Below are 14,000 nucleotides of genomic sequence, written 5' to 3' on the forward strand. Positions count from 1 at the left end.
GTGACCATAGGTGTGTGGTTTCATTTCCGGGTCTTCAATTCTATTCCATTGGTCTATCTGTCTGTCTCTGTACCAATACCATGCAGTTTTTATCACTATTGCTCTGTAATACTGCTTGAGTTCAGGGATAGTGATTCCCCCTGAAGTCCTTTTATTGTTGAGCATAGTTTTAGCTATCCTGGGTTTTTTGTTATTCCAGATGAATTTGGAAATTGTTCTGTCTAACTCTTTGAAGAATTGGATTGGTATTTTGATGGGGATTGCATTGTATCTGTTGATCGCTTTTGGTAAAATGGCCATTTTTACAATATTAATCCTGCCAATCCATGAGCATGGGAGATCTTTCCATCTTCTGAGGTCTTCTTCAATTTCTTTCTTCGGTGTCTTGAAGTTCTTTTTTTTTTTTTATTAACTTGAGAATTTCTTATATACATTTCGAGTGTTATTCCCTTTCCCGGTTTCCGGGCAAACATCCCCCTCCCCCTTCCCAACCCTTCCCCCCATTGCCGCCCTCCCCCCACCAGTCTAGTTCACTGGGGGTTCAGTCTTAGCAGGACCCAGGGCTTCCCCTTCCACTGGTGCTCTTACTAGGATATTCATTGCTACCTATGAGGTCAGAGTCCAGGGTCAGTCCATGTATAGTCTTTAGGTAGTGGCTTAGTCCCTGGAAGCTATGGTTGCTTGGCATTGTTGTACATATGGGGTCTCGAGCCCCTTCAAGATCTTCCAGTTCTTTCTCTGATTCCTTCAACGGGGGTCCTATTCTCAGTTCAGTGGTTTGCTGCTGGCGTTCGCCTCTGTATTTGCTGTATTCTGGCTGTGTCTCTCAGGAGCGATCTACATCCGGCTCCTGTCGGTCTGCACTTCTTTGCTTCATCCATCTTGTCTAATTGGGTGGCTGTATATGTATGGGCCACATGTGGGGCAGGCTCTGAATGGGTGTTCCTTCAGTCTCTGTTTTAATCTTTGCCTCTCTCTTCCCTGCCAAGGGTATTCTTGTTCCCCTTTTAAAGAAGGAGTGAAGCATTCACATTTTGATCATCCGTCTTGAGTTTCATTTGTTCTAGGCATCTAGGGTAATTCAAGCATTTGGGCTAATAGCCACTTATCAATGAGTGCATACCATGTATGTCTTTCCGTGATTGGGTTAGCTCACTCAGGATGATGTTTTCCAGTTCCAACCATTTGCCTACGAATTTCATAAAGTCGTTGTTTTTGATAGCTGAGTAATATTCCATTGTGTAGATGTACCACATTTTCTGTATCCATTCCTCTGTTGAAGGGCATCTGGGTTCTTTCCAGCTTCTGGCTATTATAAATAAGGCTGCGATGAACATAGTGGAGCACGTGTCTTTTTTATATGTTGGGGCATCTTTTGGGTATATGCCCAAGAGAGGTATAGCTGGATCCTCAGGCAGTTCAATGTCCAATTTTCTGAGGATCCTCCAGACTGATTTCCAGAATGGTTGTACCAGTTTGCAATCCCACCAACAATGGAGGAGTGTTCCTCTTTCTCCGCATCCTCGCCAGCATCTGTTGTCCCCTGAGTTTTTGATCATAGCCATTCTCACTGGTGTGAGGTGAAATCTCAGGGTTGTTTTGATTTGCATTTCCCTTATGACTAAAGATGTTGAACATTTCTTTAGGTGTTTCTCAGCCTTTTGGCACTCCTCAGCTGTGAATTCTTTGTTTAGCTCTGAACCCAATTTTTTAATAGGGTTATTTGTTTCCCTGCGGTCTAACTTCTTGAGTTCTTTGTATATTTTGGATATAAGGCCTCTATCTGTTGTAGGATTGGTAAAGATCTTTTCCCAATCTGTTGGTTGCCGTTTTGTCCTAACCACAGTGTCCTTTGCCTTACAGAAGCTTTGCAGTTTTATGAGATCCCATTTGTCGATTCTTGATCTTAAAGCATAAGCCATTGGTGTTTTGTTCAGGAAATTTTTTCCAGTGCCCATGTGTTCCAGATGCTTCCCTAGTTTTTCTTCTATTAGTTTGAGTGTGTCCGGTTTGATGTGGAGGTCCTTGATCCACTTGGACTTAAGCTTTGTACAGGGTGATAAGCATGGATCGATCTGCATTCTTCTACATGTTGACCTCCAGTTGAACCAGCACCATTTGCTGAAAATGCTATCTTTTTTCCATTGGATGGTTTTGGCTCCTTTGTCAAAAATCAAGTGACCATAGGTGTGTGGTTTCATTTCCGGGTCTTCAATTCTATTCCATTGGTCTATCTGTCTGTCTCTGTACCAATACCATGCAGTTTTTATCACTATTGCTCTGTAATACTGCTTGAGTTCAGGGATAGTGATTCCCCCTGAAGTCCTTTTATTGTTGAGCATAGTTTTAGCTATCCTGGGTTTTTTGTTATTCCAGATGAATTTGGAAATTGTTCTGTCTAACTCTTTGAAGAATTGGATTGGTATTTTGATGGGGATTGCATTGAATCTGTTGATCACTTTTGGTAAAATGGCCATTTTTACAATATTAATCCTGCCAATCCATGAGCATGGGAGATCTTTCCATCTTCTGAGGTCTTCTTCAATTTCTTTCTTCGGTGTCTTGAAGTTCTTTTTTTTTTTTTAATTAACTTGAGCATTTCTTATATACATTTCAAGTGTTATTCCCTTTCCCGGTATCCGGGCAAACATCCCCCTCCCCCCTCCCCTTCCTTATGGGTGTTCCCCTCCCGACCCTTCCCCCATTGCCGCCCTCCCCCCACCAGTCTAGTTCACTGGGGGTTCAGTCTTAGCAGGACCCAGGGCTTCCCCTTCCACTGGTGCTCTTACTAGGATATTCATTGCTACCTATGAGGTCAGAGTCCAGGGTCAGTCCATGTATAGTCTTTAGGTAGTGGCTTAGTCCCTGGAAGCTCTGGTTGCTTAGCATTGTTGTACATATGGGGTCTCGAGCCCCTTCAAGATCTTCCAGTTCTTTCTCTGATTCCTTCAACGGGGGTCCTATTCTCAGTTCAGTGGTTTGCTGCTGGCGTTCGCCTCTGTATTTGCTGCATTCTGGCTGTGTCTCTCAGGAGCGATCTACATCCGGCTCCTGTCGGTCTGCACTTCTTTGCTTCATCCATCTTGTCTAATTGGGTGGCTGTATATGTATGGGCCACATGTGGGGCAGGCTCTGAATGGGTGTTCCTTCAGTCTCTGTTTTAATCTTTGCCTCTCTCTTCCCTGCCAAGGGTATTCTTGTTCCCCTTTTAAAGAAGGAGTGAAGCATTCACATTTTGATCATCCGTCTTGAGTTTCATTTGTTCTAGGCATCTAGGGTAATTCAAGCATTTGGGCTAATAGCCACTTATCAATGAGTGCATACCATGTATGTCTTTCCGTGATTGGGTTAGCTCACTCAGGATGATGTTTTCCAGTTCCAACCATTTGCCTACGAATTTCATAAAGTCGTTGTTTTTGATAGCTGAGTAATATTCCATTGTGTAGATGTACCACATTTTCTGTATCCATTCCTCTGTTGAAGGGCATCTGGGTTCTTTCCAGCTTCTGGCTATTATAAATAAGGCTGCGATGAACATAGTGGAGCACGTGTCTTTTTTATATGTTGGGGCATCTTTTGGGTATATGCCCAAGAGAGGTATAGCTGGATCCTCAGGCAGTTCAATGTCCAATTTTCTGAGGATCCTCCAGACTGATTTCCAGAATGGTTGTACCAGTTTGCAATCCCACCAACAATGGAGGAGTGTTCCTCTTTCTCCGCATCCTCGCCAGCATCTGTTGTCCCCTGAGTTTTTGATCATAGCCATTCTCACTGGTGTGAGGTGAAATCTCAGGGTTGTTTTGATTTGCATTTCCCTTATGACTAAAGATGTTGAACATTTCTTTAGGTGTTTCTCAGCCTTTTGGCACTCCTCAGCTGTGAATTCTTTGTTTAGCTCTGAACCCAATTTTTTAATAGGGTTATTTGTTTCCCTGCGGTCTAACTTCTTGAGTTCTTTGTATATTTTGGATATAAGGCCTCTATCTGTTGTAGGATTGGTAAAGATCTTTTCCCAATCTGTTGGTTGCCGTTTTGTCCTAACCACAGTGTCCTTTGCCTTACAGAAGCTTTGCAGTTTTATGAGATCCCATTTGTCGATTCTTGATCTTAAAGCATAAGCCATTGGTGTTTTGTTCAGGAAATTTTTTCCAGTGCCCATGTGTTCCAGATGCTTCCCTAGTTTTTCTTCTATTAGTTTGAGTGTGTCCGGTTTGATGTGGAGGTCCTTGATCCACTTGGACTTAAGCTTTGTACAGGGTGATAAGCATGGATCGATCTGCATTCTTCTACATGTTGACCTCCAGTTGAACCAGCACCATTTGCTGAAAATGCTATCTTTTTTCCATTGGATGGTTTTGGCTCCTTTGTCAAAAATCAAGTGACCATAGGTGTGTGGTTTCATTTCCGGGTCTTCAATTCTATTCCATTGGTCTATCTGTCTGTCTCTGTACCAATACCATGCAGTTTTTATCACTATTGCTCTGTAATACTGCTTGAGTTCAGGGATAGTGATTCCCCCTGAAGTCCTTTTATTGTTGAGCATAGTTTTAGCTATCCTGGGTTTTTTGTTATTCCAGATGAATTTGGAAATTGTTCTGTCTAACTCTTTGAAGAATTGGATTGGTATTTTGATGGGGATTGCATTGAATCTGTTGATCACTTTTGGTAAAATGGCCATTTTTACAATATTAATCCTGCCAATCCATGAGCATGGGAGATCTTTCCATCTTCTGAGGTCTTCTTCAATTTCTTTCTTCGGTGTCTTGAAGTTCTTTTTTTTTTTTTAATTAACTTGAGCATTTCTTATATACATTTCAAGTGTTATTCCCTTTCCCGGTATCCGGGCAAACATCCCCCTCCCCCCTCCCCTTCCTTATGGGTGTTCCCCTCCCGACCCTTCCCCCATTGCCGCCCTCCCCCCACCAGTCTAGTTCACTGGGGGTTCAGTCTTAGCAGGACCCAGGGCTTCCCCTTCCACTGGTGCTCTTACTAGGATATTCATTGCTACCTATGAGGTCAGAGTCCAGGGTCAGTCCATGTATAGTCTTTAGGTAGTGGCTTAGTCCCTGGAAGCTCTGGTTGCTTAGCATTGTTGTACATATGGGGTCTCGAGCCCCTTCAAGATCTTCCAGTTCTTTCTCTGATTCCTTCAACGGGGGTCCTATTCTCAGTTCAGTGGTTTGCTGCTGGCGTTCGCCTCTGTATTTGCTGCATTCTGGCTGTGTCTCTCAGGAGCGATCTACATCCGGCTCCTGTCGGTCTGCACTTCTTTGCTTCATCCATCTTGTCTAATTGGGTGGCTGTATATGTATGGGCCACATGTGGGGCAGGCTCTGAATGGGTGTTCCTTCAGTCTCTGTTTTAATCTTTGCCTCTCTCTTCCCTGCCAAGGGTATTCTTGTTCCCCTTTTAAAGAAGGAGTGAAGCATTCACATTTTGATCATCCGTCTTGAGTTTCATTTGTTCTAGGCATCTAGGGTAATTCAAGCATTTGGGCTAATAGCCACTTATCAATGAGTGCATACCATGTATGTCTTTCCGTGATTGGGTTAGCTCACTCAGGATGATGTTTTCCAGTTCCAACCATTTGCCTACGAATTTCATAAAGTCGTTGTTTTTGATAGCTGAGTAATATTCCATTGTGTAGATGTACCACATTTTCTGTATCCATTCCTCTGTTGAAGGGCATCTGGGTTCTTTCCAGCTTCTGGCTATTATAAATAAGGCTGCGATGAACATAGTGGAGCACGTGTCTTTTTTATATGTTGGGGCATCTTTTGGGTATATGCCCAAGAGAGGTATAGCTGGATCCTCAGGCAGTTCAATGTCCAATTTTCTGAGGATCCTCCAGACTGATTTCCAGAATGGTTGTACCAGTTTGCAATCCCACCAACAATGGAGGAGTGTTCCTCTTTCTCCGCATCCTCGCCAGCATCTGTTGTCCCCTGAGTTTTTGATCATAGCCATTCTCACTGGTGTGAGGTGAAATCTCAGGGTTGTTTTGATTTGCATTTCCCTTATGACTAAAGATGTTGAACATTTCTTTAGGTGTTTCTCAGCCTTTTGGCACTCCTCAGCTGTGAATTCTTTGTTTAGCTCTGAACCCAATTTTTTAATAGGGTTATTTGTTTCCCTGCGGTCTAACTTCTTGAGTTCTTTGTATATTTTGGATATAAGGCCTCTATCTGTTGTAGGATTGGTAAAGATCTTTTCCCAATCTGTTGGTTGCCGTTTTGTCCTAACCACAGTGTCCTTTGCCTTACAGAAGCTTTGCAGTTTTATGAGATCCCATTTGTCGATTCTTGATCTTAAAGCATAAGCCATTGGTGTTTTGTTCAGGAAATTTTTTCCAGTGCCCATGTGTTCCAGATGCTTCCCTAGTTTTTCTTCTATTAGTTTGAGTGTGTCCGGTTTGATGTGGAGGTCCTTGATCCACTTGGACTTAAGCTTTGTACAGGGTGATAAGCATGGATCGATCTGCATTCTTCTACATGTTGACCTCCAGTTGAACCAGCACCATTTGCTGAAAATGCTATCTTTTTTCCATTGGATGGTTTTGGCTCCTTTGTCAAAAATCAAGTGACCATAGGTGTGTGGTTTCATTTCCGGGTCTTCAATTCTATTCCATTGGTCTATCTGTCTGTCTCTGTACCAATACCATGCAGTTTTTATCACTATTGCTCTGTAATACTGCTTGAGTTCAGGGATAGTGATTCCCCCTGAAGTCCTTTTATTGTTGAGCATAGTTTTAGCTATCCTGGGTTTTTTGTTATTCCAGATGAATTTGGAAATTGTTCTGTCTAACTCTTTGAAGAATTGGATTGGTATTTTGATGGGGATTGCATTGTATCTGTTGATCGCTTTTGGTAAAATGGCCATTTTTACAATATTAATCCTGCCAATCCATGAGCATGGGAGATCTTTCCACCTTCTGAGGTCTTCTTCAATTTCTTTCTTCGGTGTCTTGAAGTTCTTTTTTTTTTTTTTTTAATTAACTTGAGCATTTCTTATATACATTTCAAGTGTTATTCCCTTTCCCGGTATCCGGGCAAACATCCCCCTCCCCCCTCCCCTTCCTTATGGGTGTTCCCCTCCCGACCCTTCCCCCATTGCCGCCCTCCCCCCACCAGTCTAGTTCACTGGGGGTTCAGTCTTAGCAGGACCCAGGGCTTCCCCTTCCACTGGTGCTCTTACTAGGATATTCATTGCTACCTATGAGGTCAGAGTCCAGGGTCAGTCCATGTATAGTCTTTAGGTAGTGGCTTAGTCCCTGGAAGCTCTGGTTGCTTAGCATTGTTGTACATATGGGGTCTCGAGCCCCTTCAAGATCTTCCAGTTCTTTCTCTGATTCCTTCAACGGGGGTCCTATTCTCAGTTCAGTGGTTTGCTGCTGGCGTTCGCCTCTGTATTTGCTGCATTCTGGCTGTGTCTCTCAGGAGCGATCTACATCCGGCTCCTGTCGGTCTGCACTTCTTTGCTTCATCCATCTTGTCTAATTGGGTGGCTGTATATGTATGGGCCACATGTGGGGCAGGCTCTGAATGGGTGTTCCTTCAGTCTCTGTTTTAATCTTTGCCTCTCTCTTCCCTGCAAAGGGTATTCTTGTTCCCCTTTTAAAGAAGGAGTGAAGCATTCACATTTTGATCATCCGTCTTGAGTTTCATTTGTTCTAGGCATCTAGGGTAATTCAAGCATTTGGGCTAATAGCCACTTATCAATGAGTGCATACCATGTATGTCTTTCCGTGATTGGGTTAGCTCACTCAGGATGATGTTTTCCAGTTCCAACCATTTGCCTACGAATTTCATAAAGTCGTTGTTTTTGATAGCTGAGTAATATTCCATTGTGTAGATGTACCACATTTTCTGTATCCATTCCTCTGTTGAAGGGCATCTGGGTTCTTTCCAGCTTCTGGCTATTATAAATAAGGCTGCAATGAACATAGTGGAGCACGTGTCTTTTTTATATGTTGGGGCATCTTTTGGGTATATGCCCAAGAGAGGTATAGCTGGATCCTCAGGCAGTTCAATGTCCAATTTTCTGAGGATCCTCCAGACTGATTTCCAGAATGGTTGTACCAGTTTGCAATCCCACCAACAATGGAGGAGTGTTCCTCTTTCTCCGCATCCTCGCCAGCATCTGTTGTCCCCTGAGTTTTTGATCATAGCCATTCTCACTGGTGTGAGGTGAAATCTCAGGGTTGTTTTGATTTGCATTTCCCTTATGACTAAAGATGTTGAACATTTCTTTAGGTGTTTCTCAGCCTTTTGGCACTCCTCAGCTGTGAATTCTTTGTTTAGCTCTGAACCCAATTTTTTAATAGGGTTATTTGTTTCCCTGCGGTCTAACTTCTTGAGTTCTTTGTATATTTTGGATATAAGGCCTCTATCTGTTGTAGGATTGGTAAAGATCTTTTCCCAATCTGTTGGTTGCCGTTTTGTCCTAACCACAGTGTCCTTTGCCTTACAGAAGCTTTGCAGTTTTATGAGATCCCATTTGTCGATTCTTGATCTTAAAGCATAAGCCATTGGTGTTTTGTTCAGGAAATTTTTTCCAGTGCCCATGTGTTCCAGATGCTTCCCTAGTTTTTCTTCTATTAGTTTGAGTGTGTCCGGTTTGATGTGGAGGTCCTTGATCCACTTGGACTTAAGCTTTGTACAGGGTGATAAGCATGGATCGATCTGCATTCTTCTACATGTTGACCTCCAGTTGAACCAGCACCATTTGCTGAAAATGCTATCTTTTTTCCATTGGATGGTTTTGGCTCCTTTGTCAAAAATCAAGTGACCATAGGTGTGTGGTTTCATTTCCGGGTCTTCAATTCTATTCCATTGGTCTATCTGTCTGTCTCTGTACCAATACCATGCAGTTTTTATCACTATTGCTCTGTAATACTGCTTGAGTTCAGGGATAGTGATTCCCCCTGAAGTCCTTTTATTGTTGAGGATAGTTTTAGCTATCCTGGGTTTTTTGTTATTCCAGATGAATTTGGAAATTGTTCTGTCTAACTCTTTGAAGAATTGGATTGGTATTTTGATGGGGATTGCATTGAATCTGTTGATCGCTTTTGGTAAAATGGCCATTTCTACAATATTAATCCTGCAAATCCATGAGCATGGGAGATCTTTCCATCTTCTGAGGTCTTCTTCAATTTCCTTCTTCAGTGTCTTGAAGTTCTTATTGTACAGATCTTTTACTTGCTTTGTTAAAGTCACACCGAGGTCCTTTATATTATTTGGGTCTATTATGAAGGGTGTCGTTTCCCTAATTTCTTTCTCGGCTTGTTTCTCTTTTGTATAGAGGAAGGCAACTGATTTATTTGAGTTAATTTTATACCCAGCCACTTTGCTGAAGTTGTCTATCAGCTTTAGTAGTTCTCTGGTGGAACTTTTGGGATCACTTAAATATACTATCATATCATCTGCAAATAGTGATATTTTGACTTCTTCTTTTCCGATCTGTATCCCCTTGACCTCCTTTTGTTGTCTGATTGCTCTGGCTAGAACTTCAAGAACTATATTGAATAAGTAGGGAGAGAGTGGGCAGCCTTGTCTAGTCCCTGATTTTAGTGGGATTGATTCAAGTTTCTCTCCATTTAGTTTAATGTTAGCAAAGGGTTTGCTGTATATGGCTTTTACTATGTTCAGTTATGGGCCTTGAATTCCTATTCTTTCCAGGACTTTTATCATGAAGGGGTGTTGAATTTTGTCAAATGCTTTCTCAGCGTCTAATGAAATGATCATGTGGTTTTGTTCTTTCAGTTTGTTTATATAATGGATCACGTTGATGGTTTTCCGTATATTAAACCATCCCTGCATGCCTGGGATGAAGCCTACTTGATCATGGTGGATGATTGTTTTGATGTGCCCTTGGATTGGGTTTGCCAGAATTTTATTGAGTATTTTTGCGTTGATATTCATAAGGGAAATTGGTCTGAAGTTCTCTTTCTTTGTTGGGTCTTTGTGTGGTTTAGGTATAAGAGTAATTGTGGCTTCATAGAAGGAATTCGGTAGTGATCCATCAGTTTCAATTTTGTGGAATAGTTTGGATAATATTGGTATGAGGTCTTCTATGAAGTTCTGATAGAATTCTGCACTAAACCCGTCTGGACCTGGGCTCTTTTTGGTTGGGAGACCTTTAATGACTGCTTCTATTTCCTTAGGAGTTATGGGGTTGTTTAACTGGTTTATCTGTTCCTGATTTAACTTCGGTATCTGGTATCTGTCTAGGAAATTGTCCATTTCCTGTAGATTTTCAAGTTTTGTTGAATATAGGCTTTTATAGTAAGATCTGATGATTTTTTGAATTTCCTCTGAATCTGTAGTTATGTCTCCCTTTTCATTTCTGATTTTGTTAATTTGGACACACTCTCTGTGTCCTCTCGTTAGTCTGGCTAAGGGTTTATCTATCTTGTTGATTTTCTCAAAGAACCAACTTTTGGTTCTGTTGATTCTTTCTATGGTCCTTTTTGTTTCTATTTGTTTAATTTCAGCTCTGAGTTTGATTATTTCCTGCCTTCTACTCCTCCTGGGTGTATTTGCTTCTTTTTGTTCTAGAGCTTTTAGGTGTGCTGTCAAGCTGCTGACATATGCTCTTTCCTGTTTCTTTCTGCAGGCACTCAGCGCTATGAGTTTTCCTCTTAGCACAGCTTTCATTGTGTCCCATAAGTTTGGGTATGTTGTACCTTCATTTTCATTAAATTCTAAAAAGTCTTTAATTTCTTTCTTTATTTCTCCCTTTACCAGGTTATCATTGAGTAGAGCATTGTTCAATTTCCACGTATATGTGGGCATTCTTCCCTCATTGTTATTGAAGACCAGTTTTAGGCCGTGGTGGTCCGATAGCACGCATGGGATTATTTCTATCTTTCTGTACCTGTTGAGGCCCGTTTTTTGACCAATTATATGGTCAATTTTGGAGAAAGTACCATGAGGAGCTGAGAAGAAGGTATATCCTTTTGCTTTAGGATAGAATGTTCTATAAATATCTGTTAAGTCCATTTGGCTCATGACTTCTCTTAGTCTGTCTACGTCTCTGTTTAATTTCTGTTTCCATGATCTGTCCATTGATGAGAGTGGGGTGTTGAAATCTCCTACTATTATTCTGTGATGTGCAATGTATGTTTTGAGCTTTAGTAAGGTTTCTTTTACGTATGTAGGTGCCCTTGTATTTGGGGCATAGATATTTAGGATTGAGAGTTCATCTTGGTGGATTTTTCCTTTGATGAATATGAAGTGACCTTCCTTATCTTTTTTGATGACTTTTAGTTGAAAATTGATTTTATCTGATATTAGAATGGCTACTCCAGCTTGCTTCTTCCGACCATTTGCTTGGAAAGTTTTTTTCCAGCCTTTCACTCTGAGGTAGTGTCTGTCTTTGTCTCTGAGGTGTGTTTCCTGTAGGCAGCAGAATGCAGGGTATTTGTTGCGTATCCAGTTTGTTAATTTATGTCTTTTTATTGGGGAGTTGAGGCCACTGATGTTGAGAGATATTAAGGAATAGTGATTATTGCTTCCTGTTGTATTCATATTTGGATGTGAGGTTATGTTTGTGTGCTTTTCTTCTCTTTGTTTTGTTGCTAAGACGATTAGTTTCTTGCTTCTTCTAGGGTATAGCTTGCCTCCTTATGTTGGGCTTTACCATTTATTATCCTTTGTAGTGCTGGATTTGTAGAAAGATATTGTGTAAATTTGGTTTTGTCATGGAATATCTTGGTTTCTCCATCTATGTTAATTGAGAGTTTTGCAGGATACAGTAACCTGGGCTGGCATTTGTGTTCTCTTAGGGTCTGTATGACATCAGTCCAGGATCTTCTGGCCTTCATAGTTTCTGGCGAAAAGTCTGGTGTGATTCTGATAGGTCTGCCTTTATATGTTACTTCACCTTTTTCCCTTACTGCTTTTATTATTCTTTCTTTATTTTGTGCGTTTGGTGTTTTGACAATTATGTGACGGGAGGTGTTTCTTTTCTGGTCCAATCTATTTGGAGTTCTGTAGGCTTCTTGTATGCCTATGGGTATCTCTTTTATTAGGTTAGGGAAGTTTTCTTCTATGATTTTGTTGAAGATATTTACTGGTCCTTTGAGCTGGGAGTCTTCACTCTCTTCTATACCTATTATCCTTAGTTTTGATCTTCTCATTGAGTCCTGGATTTCCTGTATGTTTTGGACCAGTAGCTTTTTCTGCTTTACATTATCTTTGACAGTTGAGTCAATGATTTCTATGGAATCTTCTGCTCCTGAGATTCTCTCTTCCATCTCTTGTATTCTGTTGGTGAAGCTTGTATCTACACCTCCTTGTCTCTTCTTTTTTCTATATCCAGGTTTGTTTCCATGTGTTCTTTCTTGATTGCTTCTATTTCCATTTTTAATTCCTTCAACTGTTTGATTGTGTTTTCCTGGAATTCTTTCAGGGAGTTTTGTGACTCCTCTCTATGGGCTTCTACTTGTTTAATTATGTTTTCCTGGAATTCTTTCAGGCATTTTTGTGATTCCTCTCTGTAGGCTTCTACTTGTTCTCTAAGGGAGTTCTTTACGTCTTTCTTGACGTCCTCCAGCATCATGATCAAATATGATTTTGAAACTAGATCTTGCTTTTCTGGTGTGTTTGGATATTCCATGTTTGTTTTGGTGGGAGAATTGGGCTCCTATGGTGCCATGTAGTCTTGGTTTCTGTTGCTTGGGTTCCTGCGCTTGCCTCTCGCCATCAGATTATCTCTAGTGTTACTTTGTTCTCCTATTTCTGACAGTGGCTAGACTGCCCTATAAGCCTGTGTGTCAGGAGTGCTGTAGACCTGTTTTCCTGTTTTCTTTCAGCCTGTTATGGCGACAGAGTGTTCTGCTTTCGGGCGTGTAGTTTTTCCTCTCTACAGGTCTTCAGCTGTTCCTGTGGACCTGTGTCTTGAGTTCACCAGACAGGTCACTTGCAGCAGAAAAGTTGGTCTTACCTGTGGTCCCAAGGCTCAAGTTCGCTTGCGGGGTGCTGCCCTCGAGCTCTCTGCGGTGGCAGCTACCAGGAAGATCTGCGCCGCCGTTTCCGGGAGCTTCAGTGCACCAGGGTTCCAGATGGAGTTTGGTGTTTTCCTCTGGCGTCCGAGATGTGTGTGCAGAGTGCAGTCTCTTCTTGTTTCCCAGGCGTGTCTGCCTCTCTGAGAGTTTAGCTCTCCCTCCCACGGGATTTGGGTGCAGAGAACTGTTTATCTGGTCTGTTTCCTTCAGGTTCTGGCGGTGTCTCAGACGCAGCAGTCCTGCCGCTCCTGGGCCCTCCCCTACGGGAACCCAGAGGCCTTATACAGTTTCCTCTTGGGCCAGAGATGTGGGCAGGGGTGGGCAGTGTTGGTGGTCTCTTCCGCTCTGCAGCCTCAGGAGTGTCCACCTGACCAGGCGGTGGGGTCTTTCTCCCACGGGGTCTGGGAGCAGAGAGCTGCTGTAGGCCGGGATCCGAGGGTGTGGGATTCCCAGTAAACACAGGAGGTGCCCGGTCCTATAGGAATTCTGCCTCTCTGTCCTTCCTGCAGGTTTTTAAAGCATGAGTTCTGTGTACTTAACTCAGATCATAAGCAGCATAACAATGAGCTATCTCTCCATCTATTGTGATGATGATGGTGATGGTGATGATGATGATGATGATGATGATGATGATGATGGTGTGTGTGTGTGTGTGTGTACACAGTGGGCACATGTCAGAGTATACTTATAGATACCAGAGGACAACTTTTGGGTATTACTTTTTTCTTCTACCTTGTTGGTCCTGGGGATTGAACTCAGGTCATTTGGCTTGCATGAGTAGCTTGTGAGAAGTTTGAATCTTGATATAAACCCAGAGGATAGCCTATCCGAGCATCTGACAAACGATGGGAAGGGGATATTGAAATAATTTTGCTCTGTGGGAGGCAGGAGCCCTGTCATGGAGTTTATTGATCTCTGGAGCTTGCTTCTGTCCCAAGGAAAGGGTGAATTCATTTCTCTCCTAAGATGATGTGGAACTTTTTTGCAGTGCTGA

The 14,000-nt window shown here is 42.2% G+C and overlaps 1 protein-coding gene across 1 annotated transcript in view; it reads left to right on the forward strand.

Moving 5' to 3' along the window:
• The window catches only part of Dnah5 (dynein, axonemal, heavy chain 5), a 283,019-nt gene that overhangs the window by 86,429 nt on the left and 182,590 nt on the right, over positions 1-14,000 (forward strand).

This window comes from Rattus norvegicus, chromosome 2 (assembly GCF_021556685.1).
Source record: "Rattus norvegicus strain SHRSP/BbbUtx chromosome 2, alternate assembly SHRSP_T2T, whole genome shotgun sequence".
Taxonomy (NCBI): Eukaryota; Metazoa; Chordata; class Mammalia; order Rodentia; family Muridae; genus Rattus; species Rattus norvegicus.